Source organism: Bombina bombina, chromosome 1 (genome assembly GCF_027579735.1).
Source record: "Bombina bombina isolate aBomBom1 chromosome 1, aBomBom1.pri, whole genome shotgun sequence".
Classification (NCBI taxonomy): domain Eukaryota; kingdom Metazoa; phylum Chordata; class Amphibia; order Anura; family Bombinatoridae; genus Bombina; species Bombina bombina.
Genome location: NC_069499.1, coordinates 807,086,828 through 807,099,134, shown reverse-complemented (window position 1 = coordinate 807,099,134; position 12,307 = coordinate 807,086,828).

Genomic DNA, 12,307 nt, shown 5'->3' with positions numbered 1-12,307 from the left:
ACCGATCCGTCCTGGCTCCAAGATCTTCATCCAACCCAAGCGGGGGTTGGCGATCCATAATCCGGTCCAGAAGAGGCTCCAAAGTCTTCCTCCTATCCGGCAAGAAGAGGACATCCGGACCGGCAAACATCTTCTCCAAGCGGCATCTTCGATCTTCTTCCATCCGGAGCGAAGCGGCAGGATCCTGAAGACCTCCAGCGCGGAACATCCATCCGGACCGACGACTGAACAACGAATGACTGTTCCTTTAAGGGACGTCATCCAAGATGGCGTCCCTCGAATTCCGATTGGCTGATAGGATTCTATCAGCCAATCGGAATTAAGGTAGGAATTTTCTGATTGGCTGATGGAATCAGCCAATCAGAATCAAGTTCAATCCGATTGGCTGATCCAATCAGCCAATCAGATTGAGCTCGCATTCTATTGGCTGTTCCGATCAGCCAATAGAATGCGAGCTCAATCTGATTGGCTGATTGGATCGGCCAATCGGATTGAACTAGATTCTGATTGGCTGATTCCATCAGCCAATCAGAAAATTCCTACCTTAATTCCGATTGGCTGATAGAATCCTATCAGCCAATCGGAATTCGAGGGACGCCATCTTGGATGACGTCCCTTAAAGGAACAGTCATTCGTCGTTCAGTCGTCGGTCCGGATGGATGTTCCGCGCTGGAGGTCTTCAGGATCCTGCCGCTTCGCTCCGGATGGAAGAAGATCGAAGATGCCGCTTGGAGAAGATGTTTGCCGGTCCGGATGTCCTCTTCTTGCCGGATAGGAGGAAGACTTTGGAGCCTCTTCTGGACCGGATTATGGATCGCCAACCCCCGCTTGGGTTGGATGAAGATCTTGGAGCCAGGACGGATCGGTGATACCTGGATGGTGAAGACAAGGTAGGAAGATATTCAGGGGCTTAGTGTTAGGTTTATTTAAGGGGGGTTTGGTTTAGATTAGGGGTATGTGGGTGGTGGGTTGTAATGTTGGGGGGGGGGGTATTGTATGTTTTTTTTTACAGGCAAAAGAGCTGAAATTCTTGGGGCATGCCCCGCAAAGGGCCCTGTTCAGGGCTGGTAAGGTAAAAGAGCTTGTAACTTTTTTAATTTAGAATAGGGTAGGGAATTTTTTATTTTGGGGGGCTTTGTTATTTTATTAGGGGGCTTAGAGTAGGTGTAATTAGTTTAAAATTGTTGTAATATTTTTCTTATGTTTGTAAATATTTTTTTATTTTCTGTAACTTAGTTCTTTTTTATTTTTTGTACTTTAGCTAGTTTATTTAATTGTATTTATTTGTAGGAATTGTGTTTAATTAATTTATTGATAGTGTAGTGTTAGGTTAATTGTAGGTAATTGTAGGTAGTTTATTTAATTATTTTATTGATAGGGTAGTGTTAGGTTTAATTATAACTTAGGTTAGGATTTATTTTACAGGTAAATTTGTTATTATTTTAACTAGGTAACTATTAAATAGTTCTTAACTATTTAATAGCTATTGTACCTGGTTAAAATAATTACAAAGTTGCCTGTAAAATAAATATTAATCCTAAAATAGCTATAATATAATTATAATTTATATTGTAGCTATATTAGGGTTTATTTTACAGGTAAGTATTTAGCTTTAAATAGGAATAATTTATTTAATAAGAGTTAATTTATTTCGTTAGATAAATATTATATTTAACTTAGGGGGGTGTTAGGGTTAGACTTAGCTTTAGGGGTTAATCCATTTATTAGAATAGCGGTGAGCTCCGATCGGAAGATTAGGGGTTAATAATTGAAGTTAGGTGTCGGCGATGTTAGGGAGGGCAGATTAGGGGTTAATACTATTTATGATAGGGTTAGTGAGGCGGATTAGGGGTTAATACATTTATTATAGTAGCGCTCAGGTCCGCTCGGCAGATTAGGGGTTAATAAGTGTAGGCAGGTGTCGGCGACGTTGAGGGGGGCAGATTAGGGGTTAATAAATATAATATAGGGGTCGGCGATGTTAGGGCAGCAGATTAGGGGTACATAGGGATAACGTAGGTGGCGGCGATTTGCGGTCGGAAGATTAGGGGTTAATTATTTTAAGTAGCTGGCGGCGACGTTGTGGGGGGCAAGTTAGGGGTTAATAAATGTAATACAGGGGTCGGCGGGGTTAGGGGCAGCAGATTAGGGGTACATAAGTATAACGTAGGTGGCGGTCGGCAGATTAGGGGTTAAAAATTTTAATCGAGTGGCGGCGGTGTGGGGGGACCTCGGTTTAGGGGTACATAGGTAGTTTATGGGTGTTAGTGTACTTTAGGGTACAGTAGTTAAGAGCTTTATAAACCGGCGTTAGCCAGAAAGCTCTTAACTCCTGCTATTTTCAGGCGGCTGGAATCTTGTCGTTAGAGCTCTAACGCTCACTTCAGAAACGACTCTAAATACCAGCGTTAGAAAGATCCCATTGAAAATATAGGCTACGCAAATGGCGTAGGGGGATCTGCGGTATGGAAAAGTCGCGGCTGAAAAGTGAGCGTTAGACCCTTTAATCAATGACTCCAAATACCAGCGGGCGGCCAAAACCAGCGTTAGGAGCCTCTAACGCTGGTTTTGACGGCTACCGCCGAATTCCAAATCTAGGCCTATGCTTGCTAATGCCCTTTTTTTAGTTAGGCTTTTATTTGGGGGGTTGGTTGTGTGGGTGGTGGGTTTTACTGTTGGGGGGTTGTTTGTATCTTTTTTTACAGGTAAAAGAGCTGATTTCTTTGGGGCAATGCCCCGTAAAAGGCCCTTTTAAGGGCTATTGGTAGTTTAGTTTAGGCTAGGGTTTTTTTTTATTATTTAATTATAGTGTAAGGTTAAGTGTTGTTATTAGGTTAACTTTTATTTTACAGGTAAATTTGTATTTATTTTAACTAGGTAGTTATTAAATAGTTAATAACTATTTAGTAACTATTCTACCTAGTTAAAAAAAATACAAACTTGCCTGTAAAATAAAAATAAACCCTAAGCTAGATACAATGTAACTATTAGTTATATTCTAGCTAGCTTAGGGTTTATTTGTAGGTAAGTATTTAGTTTTAAATAGGAATAATTTAGGTAATGATAGTAATTTGTATTTAGATTTATTTAAATTATATTAAGTTAGGGGGTGTTAGGGTTAGGGTTAGACTTAGGTTTAGGGGTTAATAAATTTAGAATAGTGGCGGCAATGCTGGGGCAGCAGATAAGGGGTTAATAAATGTAGGAAGGTGGCGGCGATGTTGGGGCGGCAGATTAGGGGTTAATAATATTTAACTAGTGTTTGCGAGGCGGGAGTGCGGCGGTTTAGGGGTTAATATGTTTATTATAGTGGTGGTGATGTCTGGAGCGGCAGATTAGGGGTTAATAATTTTATTATAGAGTTTGTGATGCGGGAGGGCCTCGGTTTAGGGTTTAATAGGTAGTTTATGGGTATTAGTGTACTTTTTAGCACTTTAGTTATGAGTTTTATGCTACAGCGTTGTAATGTAAAACTCATAACTACTGACTTTAAAATGCGGTACGAATCTTGTTGGTAGAGGCTGTACCACTCACTTTTTGGCCTCCCAGGACAAACTCGTAATACCAGCGATATGGAAGTCCCATAGAAAAAAGGATTTACGTAAGTAGATTTTCGGTAAGGCCAAAAAAGTGTGCGGTACACCTATACCTGCAAGACTCGTAATACCAGCGGGCGTAAAAAAGCAGCGTTAGGACCTGTTAACACTGCTTTTTCACCTTACCACAAAACTCGTAATCTAGGCCTTTGTTAATCAACTCACTTTATTTGCTAACACTTAGCACCACAGTATATTGTATGATATTAGACATTTGAAGGGTGTTTGTTATATCACATTACAATAACCTATACTGTAAAATTTTGTTACTTAACTCACCTCATTTGCTATCACTTAGCACTGTAGTTTATTGTTTGAAAATAGCATTTTGAAGGGTTGTTGTATCACGACAATATAACACTCTTTACTTATTATTGGTATTAGTCATTACTTATATATTGCACATATATATATATATATATATATATATATATATATACTATATATAAGTGCTGTTTGCAATGCGGGAGGGTGGCGGTTTAGGGGTTAATAAGTTTATTATAGTGGTGACGATGTCGGGGAGCGGCGGAATAGGGGTTAATATTTTTTTTAGTGGGGGCGATGTCGGGAGCGGCAGATTAGGGGTTAATTCATTTATTATAGTGTTTGTGATGCGGGAGGGCCTCGGTTTAGGGGTTAATAGGTAGTTTATGGGTGTTTAGTGTACTTTGTAATACTTTAGTTATGAGTTTTATGCTACAGATTTGTAACGTAAAACTCATAACTACTAACTTTAGATGGCGGTATAGATCTTGTCATGCTCGCTTTTTAGCCTCACCACAAAACCCGTAATACCGGCGCTATGTGAATCCCATTGAAAAACCTAATTTTTAGGAGTGTGGGACTGACGTTGCGGTACAAGCTAAAAGGCTTGCGGTGCACCTATACCGACAAGACTTGTAATGACCATATTTTCAGCGTTAAAAGATGAACACACAAACTTCTAATCTAGTAGAGTGTTATCTATATGAAACATATACACCTTCTAGCTGTAAAAAACTGTCAAATGCACTCAGATGAAAGGCGGCCTGTAAGGGCTTAAAAATTGTTTTTAAATCTATTTAATGCTTCTATGACCGTGAGAAGACTGACCACACTTCAGTTTTGCCTATCTTATAACACCTTCCATCATTCTCCAATACTTCTTCAAAACCTGTTAGGTTGCTGTTCCACTGGGTCACAGCTGTCTCTTTAATTTTGGTGGTTAAAACTGGAGCACAGAAATGGATTTCTCTGACATGGTTATCACTAATAAAATAAAATTCAAACATCTTATTATAGAAAATCAACAACTTCCTAGCATCCCTCCCTATCAATTTTCTGATCCATCAAAAAACACTTTTTTGCATATGATTTTTGGAGTGAAGTTTTAAGTGTTTGTGAATGTTTATAAACATTTTTTTGTGGTTAATAAAATGTTACAAATATAAATTTTAAACTATGAAACAGGGACACAACAAAAATATGATCTTTAAAATATGGCAATGGATGTATAAGTGCTGCAGTAAACATAATAAAAAAAACTGTTTCTTGTACGTTTTACACAAACTGCATACCAAATTCATGCAACTTAACTAATTTCAATAACCACTTTGAAATAGAAGCCAAAAAACACATCGTTTGCATTTTTCAAACAAACTCTAATGAACAGGAATTAGGAACAACAACTCTTTACCCATGTGGTCCCTTTTGTCTAATTATTTTCCAAGGCTTTTGTACTTGTCTTGTATCTATGGTCATATTCATTTAACAACTGCCACTAAGAAAGCAAAGCACCATGGAGCAGTTTAAGCTGTGCTATAAACTGCAAATTAGGAAAAGTACAGCACTGATGAACGATCATTATTTATGTAATTGTCAAGTACAAGTAAACCCCTTTGTGAACATACAGATGAACGGATCTAATGAACGTCAGAGAATCTATGCAGCACTAGTAAACTCCCAAAGTGACATACAATTCATGGGTTTAAAAAATCTACTAAATATATATTTTTGGGGGAGCTTATGACTTACCAGTGCTCACAGCTGCTAGTATAAATGATTGAAATGTAAAAATATTTGCAATTTAATTTGGCACTAGCTTTACCTTCTAAACCAAGGCCTTCTCTTATATTAAACTATATATTTTTTTGTTTAGAATTCAGCGTAGAATCTAAAGTTAGTGTAGGGACCTAAATGGGCCTGTAATGTTCTAAGGGTTTAGGCATTAGGGAAAGGGACAGGAGAAGAGGGGGTGCATAGTTAGCAACAGTGTTGCAGATTTGTGGGAGGTTTCTTAACTTTTTAAAAGCCATGCTTGTGTGCTTCCCAGCCTCTTCCTGTGATCCTGAACTGAACGTTTTTTCCTCAGAATGCAGAGATCCAAAAGAAAGGTGGCACCTCCAAAAAGATTCCAGGCTGACGGGAGGCAAAGAGTCGCTGAAGTTCTTACCTACTAGGAAGGAAGAAGACACAATAAGTATCATGGAGGAGGAGGAGGATATTATACCTCCAACTCAAATGTCTATGGGGGAAGGGAGTGCAGATAGGGCCCAGTCTCATATCTATGTTGTTAATGACACACAAAATCAAGCGGCCCCCTCAGTTAATGTACCATTAACCCCTTCAATGCAGTTGGCCTCAGTGATAGCTCAATTCCCACCAGAAATTATTTTTGCAATGTCTGCATTATTTTCACAGATTGCAGCTACTATATCTCCCCCACAAGCTAGCATAGTGGGCCCAGGCCCCCCGCTGTCTCTCACACAACTACCACTAAAGTACATGCACAATCAGCCCCATCTGATGACCACTTACAAACTGGGCCGTTAACTAGCATACCACACACTGCCCCGACACCATCCCATATTGTAGCGACACAAGCGCTGCATATACAAACCCCACAGCGACTTGCGGTAAATGTCCATGAGGGTGATGGTCAGGCCTCTTCCCCGTTGGTATGTGCTGCCGACAATAGGCCCAATATCACTCCGCCGTCTATTGTAGAACTGGCGCTGGCCACGCCTCTTCCGCCGGGACTTACGGTCATGCGCACTAGCATTTCAGTTGTGCAGACGGGAAGTCCGGAGGCTGTTGACTATACTCCCTCCAAGGTGAGCACCCAGGAGGGATAGGAGCTATAGCAACGCCTCGCAGCAGACAACCCGGTAGACAAGCAATGCGCAGGGCTAATTATACGCGGCACCGGAAGTATAGTTTAGGCAGGGGTGCAAAACCAGGAGTTAGGCCTTACCAACCATTGAGGGTGTTGTCAGGGGGTGCAAGTGTGCCTAGCGAGGGTAACGCAGAGAATATTTTGGGGGGTAATGCGGCGATGAACGCAAATGATAATACATTGGTGGGAAATGCAGCGATGAACGCAAATGTTAATGCAAATGCAATATTAAATACGAATAATTATAAGGAGTCACAAGCAGCTATAGATAAGTAAAAAATTATATTAAATGACATGGCATGTGTGAAAAATACTGAAAGCTTTGTGTCTAGGCAGATTGTGCGTGATGTACAGGATGCATGTGGTGGGCAAGGTGTCATGCCATATCAGATTGTGGGATCAACAGTGGATGATAACACTAATGCAAGCATGGGGAGTTTGGGTTCTGTCCACAGGCCTGCTATAGTTCCTACCTCTGGTGCTCGCAATATTTTATCTTTATTGCAGGAGGCTATCAAAGTTGGCGAGCATCTGAAGGAGATGGCAGGTAATGGTCAGCAGAATAAACAACCCCTTCGCAAGCTGCACAACACCTACCTACAGCTGGTAATATGAGTGGAGAGTCAACTGCTACAATTCAAGATAGGACAGAGATGCCAGGTACGTCATCTGCACCTTTACAATCGAGTGAGTCTGCATTTTGTCATGTGAGGGAGGATTTATCTGACACTTCTTCAGCTGATTCCAATACAGATAGCGACACATCAGTAGGCAACATGGGGCAGGGTCAGAAGAAAATGTTTAGAATGGTAAAAAAGGTTTTACATGATTTAAACGCATTGAAAAAGGCAAACAAACCCTCTGACAGTAGCGCTAACCCCCTTTCTGGTACGTCTCAGCCAGAAAATATACAAAATGCAGTAGGTATCTCCCCTCCAGTAGCTTCTAATAGAAAATTCGCTACATGAACACCTTAAACCAAAAACCATACGAAAGATTCAGCAAGGGAAGTATGTTAATGTCTTTGATCTCTCGGTTGAAGCCTGCAGGCAGAAAGAGAGGAGAGCTCAGGGTTCATGCTCTAAAAGGGTTAAAAGACCAGAGTCATTTGAGGAATGACTACGATGCATTAGAATATTTTCTACTTGCTATTTAGATAAATATCCCACGCAGGCCGAGGCAATTATAAAGTACACAGACACCATACACTGGATATATAGGAAAAATTTTGGGGAACCCAGTATTAACTTTTGATACCACAGATATGCAATTATGGGCTAGAATGGGCCCTGAATGCCCTTCTTCTCCCCCTCCCATGAATAGGTCTAATTCCTTTCGGATCCAAAAAAATAGGAGGTAGGGAGTTTTGGTTATACCAAGATCGGTGTTCTGAAAAGGGTCAGACCTGCTCAAACTGCTCAAAAAAAGGGCCCCAACGCCAATCCTGTGGCATGCCCTTGAACCATGGCTGCATGTATACCCGGATAGGTTTTGCTGAGGGTTTTCGCATACCAGTTGAGGAAGGGGTTTGGGGTTCTTCGCAGTATCGCAATCTAAAATCAGCTTATCTTTACCCAAGTATAGTACAATCAAAAATTAAAAAAAAATAGACTTAGTGAGAATAGTGGGTCCTTTTGTTTCCCCTCCCATTCCCAATTGAATTATTTCACCTATAGGAGTAGTCCCAAAGAAGGAACAAGGCAAATACCGCATGATTCACCATTTATTTTATCCAACAGGTCGATCAGTAAATGATGCAATTGATCCTCAAATTAGCTCGGTTAAATACCAGTCTTTCGATGAGGCTCTTCCGCTAATTCAGGAGGCCGGCAGGGGTGCTTTGTTAGGGAAACTAGACATTGAGTCAGCATTCAGACTGCTACCATTACACCCAGACTCATTTTATTTGATGGGTTTCAAGTTTGAAGGAGGATTCTATGTAGAACGCTGCCTGACTATGCGTTGTGCAATATCTTGCTCGTACTTTGAATGTTTTAGTACATTCTTACATTGGACGGTCGCTCATAGTATAGGTTTTGATAGCATATATAGCGCATTAGCTTGATGACTTCTTGGTCATAGGTAAGGGACAATCAGATAAATGTTGGCGGGTGATGTCGAGTATGAATATGATAATGTCTTCAGAGTGCCTCAATTAGGGCCAGGTGTCTGGGAATCTTGCTGTGGATGAATCTTAAATATGTTTGGAATTGACAGAGGTGTGTTGGAGTAGGTTTTAACACAGTATAGAGGTGTAAATTTGAATACAATTATACAGCTTATTTCAAAGGATTAACACAATTATTAATAAAAAAAAATTGTGGATCCACAATGTACAATAAAAAGATTCATAAAAACAAACTTGGTGGTAAGTTGATAATTATCATCCAACTAGTAAATCTTGAATTTTAAATTTAAATTATAAATTTTAAACCTTGCTGGGTGAGTACTAGTTTTGTGTGTTATCTAAAGTTGTAAAGTGGGGTCGTGTATAGTTAGGTAGACTGTACGACCGTAGGCTTGTGATAAAACCTGTGACAAATATAGGTCAAATGTTTGCAATGTATCAGTGCAAAAATCAATATTGAAGTCAAACGTGAATGGTCAAATGATCCAGTCCAACTTTGTGATATTCCAACTGTGAACAAACTCCTATGTGTTCCAATAATGCTGTGTACCAACCTCAAGTGGCATGTGAATTTCCAATAAGTGAATAAAAATGTAAACATTTTAAATAGAAAAATAAAAAATAAAATATCAAAAAGTGAAAAATGAACAGTGAAAAATCATTGGAAAAAAACCCAGCACTCACCCAGTGAGGTTTAAAATTTACAATTTAAATTTAAAATTCAAGATTTACTAGTTGGATGATAACCCCCATTATCAACTTACCACCAAGTTTGTTTTTATGAATCTTTTTATTATAGATTGTGGATCTACAATTTTTTTATTAATAATTGTATTCATCTTTTAAAATAAACTGTATAATTGTTTGCAAATTTACACCTTTATACTGTGTTAAAAGCCACTACAACACACCTCTGTCAATCTCAAGTTTACAACATATTTAAGATTCATCCACATCAAGATTCCCAGCCACCTGGCCCTAATTTAGGCGCTCTGAACATAACCCGTTACCTTTGTTCACCCTTGGGCTAGCTAGATAGCCTTGGCTTTGAACTATAGGTGCTGTTGTCTCTAGGCGCTTAGTCTACACCTGAATAACTATGATAATGTCTTCCTTAGGTGTTTTTCTGGCGAGTGAGAAGACTCAAGGGCCATGCACCTGTGTAACCTTTTAAGGTATTGAGATTGATACGGTGAACATGCAGTGTAGGCTTCCATTAGACAAAGTTCAGGCGATGGCATTAGCAGTTGAACAAGCCATTCAGTCTTCATTCATAACACTAAAGGGATTACAATCTTTACTTGGACTTCTAAATTTTGCATGCAGAGTGATACCTATGGGTAGGGTCTTTAATAAGAGGCTAGAAGACAAACTCAGTGGTAGAAAAAGACCTTGTGATAAGATTGCTATCTCTAAATGTTTGATTGCTGACCTGAGAGTATGGCATATCTTCCTTCAGGGTTTTAATGGGATCTGTTACTGGCACTCGGATCCTATTCCCAATCAAATCTTGCATTTATTCACAGATGCTGCAGGGTCTTGTGGTTATGGGGTGTACTTTCAAGGGGAATGGAGTGCGGGACCTTGGCCGCACACCTGGAGAGATAGATCATTAATCAGGAATATGACTTTGTTAGAACTTTTTCCTATAATCCAAGCTGTTAAGTTATGGGGCTCTAAATTTAAAAATAAATGTGTTGTCTTTTGGACAGACAATCTAAGTGTGGTAAACGCAATCAACGGCTTATCAGCCTCATCACCTTGGGTGGTAACTTTGCTGAGGCACTTGGTATTGCACTGTCTACAACTCAACATTCACTTCCAGGCCAGGCATATCCCAGGTGTAAATAATACATTAGCGGACGCTTTGTCAAGATGTGACTGGGAGACATTTAGGAAACTGGCACCTAATGCGGCTCCGCAAGGCTTGTTATGTCCTGATTTTCTTTGACAGCTTCTCCAGCCTGGATCTCAATCCTCCCTTTAGATCGCTCTTTATTGGCACCAGCTATATGGCAGTCATATTGTAAGTATTGACAAGATTGGGATCAGTTTTGCCAGACTCAGGGAACTGAGGCCATTCAAGGGCCGAAGGATCAGTTAGAAACATGGTTGGTGAGTTTACATAATGATAACTGCACCAAGAGCACTGTACAAATTCGTCTTTCAGCACTATCTTTCTTTTTTAAACTCCTGGTGTTGCCTGGCCCCACTTCCTCCTTTATCATCAGGCATATAATCAAAGGATGAGACAGAAATCAACCATGTAAAAAAGATATTAGGGAACCCATATCAGGAAACCGGCTTGAGCAGCTAGTCTCTGTGTTACCTAATATTTTCACTTCGCATTATGAGGTTACATTGTTCAAATTAGCATTTACATTAGCTTTCGCAGCAGCCTTGAGAATAGGAGAACTGGCATCTAATTCAAAAACTAATATTCAACAAGGGATTCTTAAGGAACACGTTAAGCTAACAGATAGTGCGGTGTTGTTGTTTAGAATAGGGGCTGCTACTTCAGCAGCAATGCAGGGCTCTATAGGAGACATCATCAGGCGCCTGGGTCACTGGCGTTCCAACAAATATAACATTTATGTGCGTCCTTTAGTTACATAAATTGTGGACAACCTGTTTTTTCCAGTTGTTAAATTGTTTTTCGCTGCATTCTGTTTGTGTTCCCACCAGGATTTGGCTTGTGGGATACTCTTTTGTACATTGGGCCCCCATCCGCTCTATATCCCAGCCAGGGGGAGAGAATCTAGGTTTTAATCCTGTGCACAAGTCTATCAGGTGGCTGGGAAGTAGGGGAATGGTTTGGCCACAATTACCGGGGGTCCTGTCAGATGCCAGAAACAGATGGGGGAAACCACACAATATTATCCTACATCTAGGAGGGAATAATATGGGAGCATTGCCTGTCCTAGAATTAGTTAACATCATGAAAGCAGACATTAAGTAGATCCAATCAATAATGGTGTTCGATTGGGTTGGTCTAATATAATCTCCCAAGGCCACTGGTGCCATATGACATCAGCCAGGGTGCGTAAGAGCATCAATCAGGACGTAGGAAAGGCCGTCATGGCAGGGGGTGGATTTGTGATTAAACACGAGTCCATCAGAGCTGATAAGGAACATTTATATAGACCTGATAGGGTGCATCTATTGTATACTGGTATAGACATATTTACAGGATATTAGAACAGTGATTCTGTCAGTATATGGCTGGGTTATAATACAATATATTTAATAATTATCCTTTAAAATAAACCCTCAATAAAATGCATATACAAAGCCATAAAATTTATAAAAAATCCTACATTCTTTATATTAGTTAAAACTTATAGACACATTGAAATATATTTGTAGAAATCCAGATATGAAACAATACTATACACATTTAAACTGTTATAATATGCTATACAAAGATCA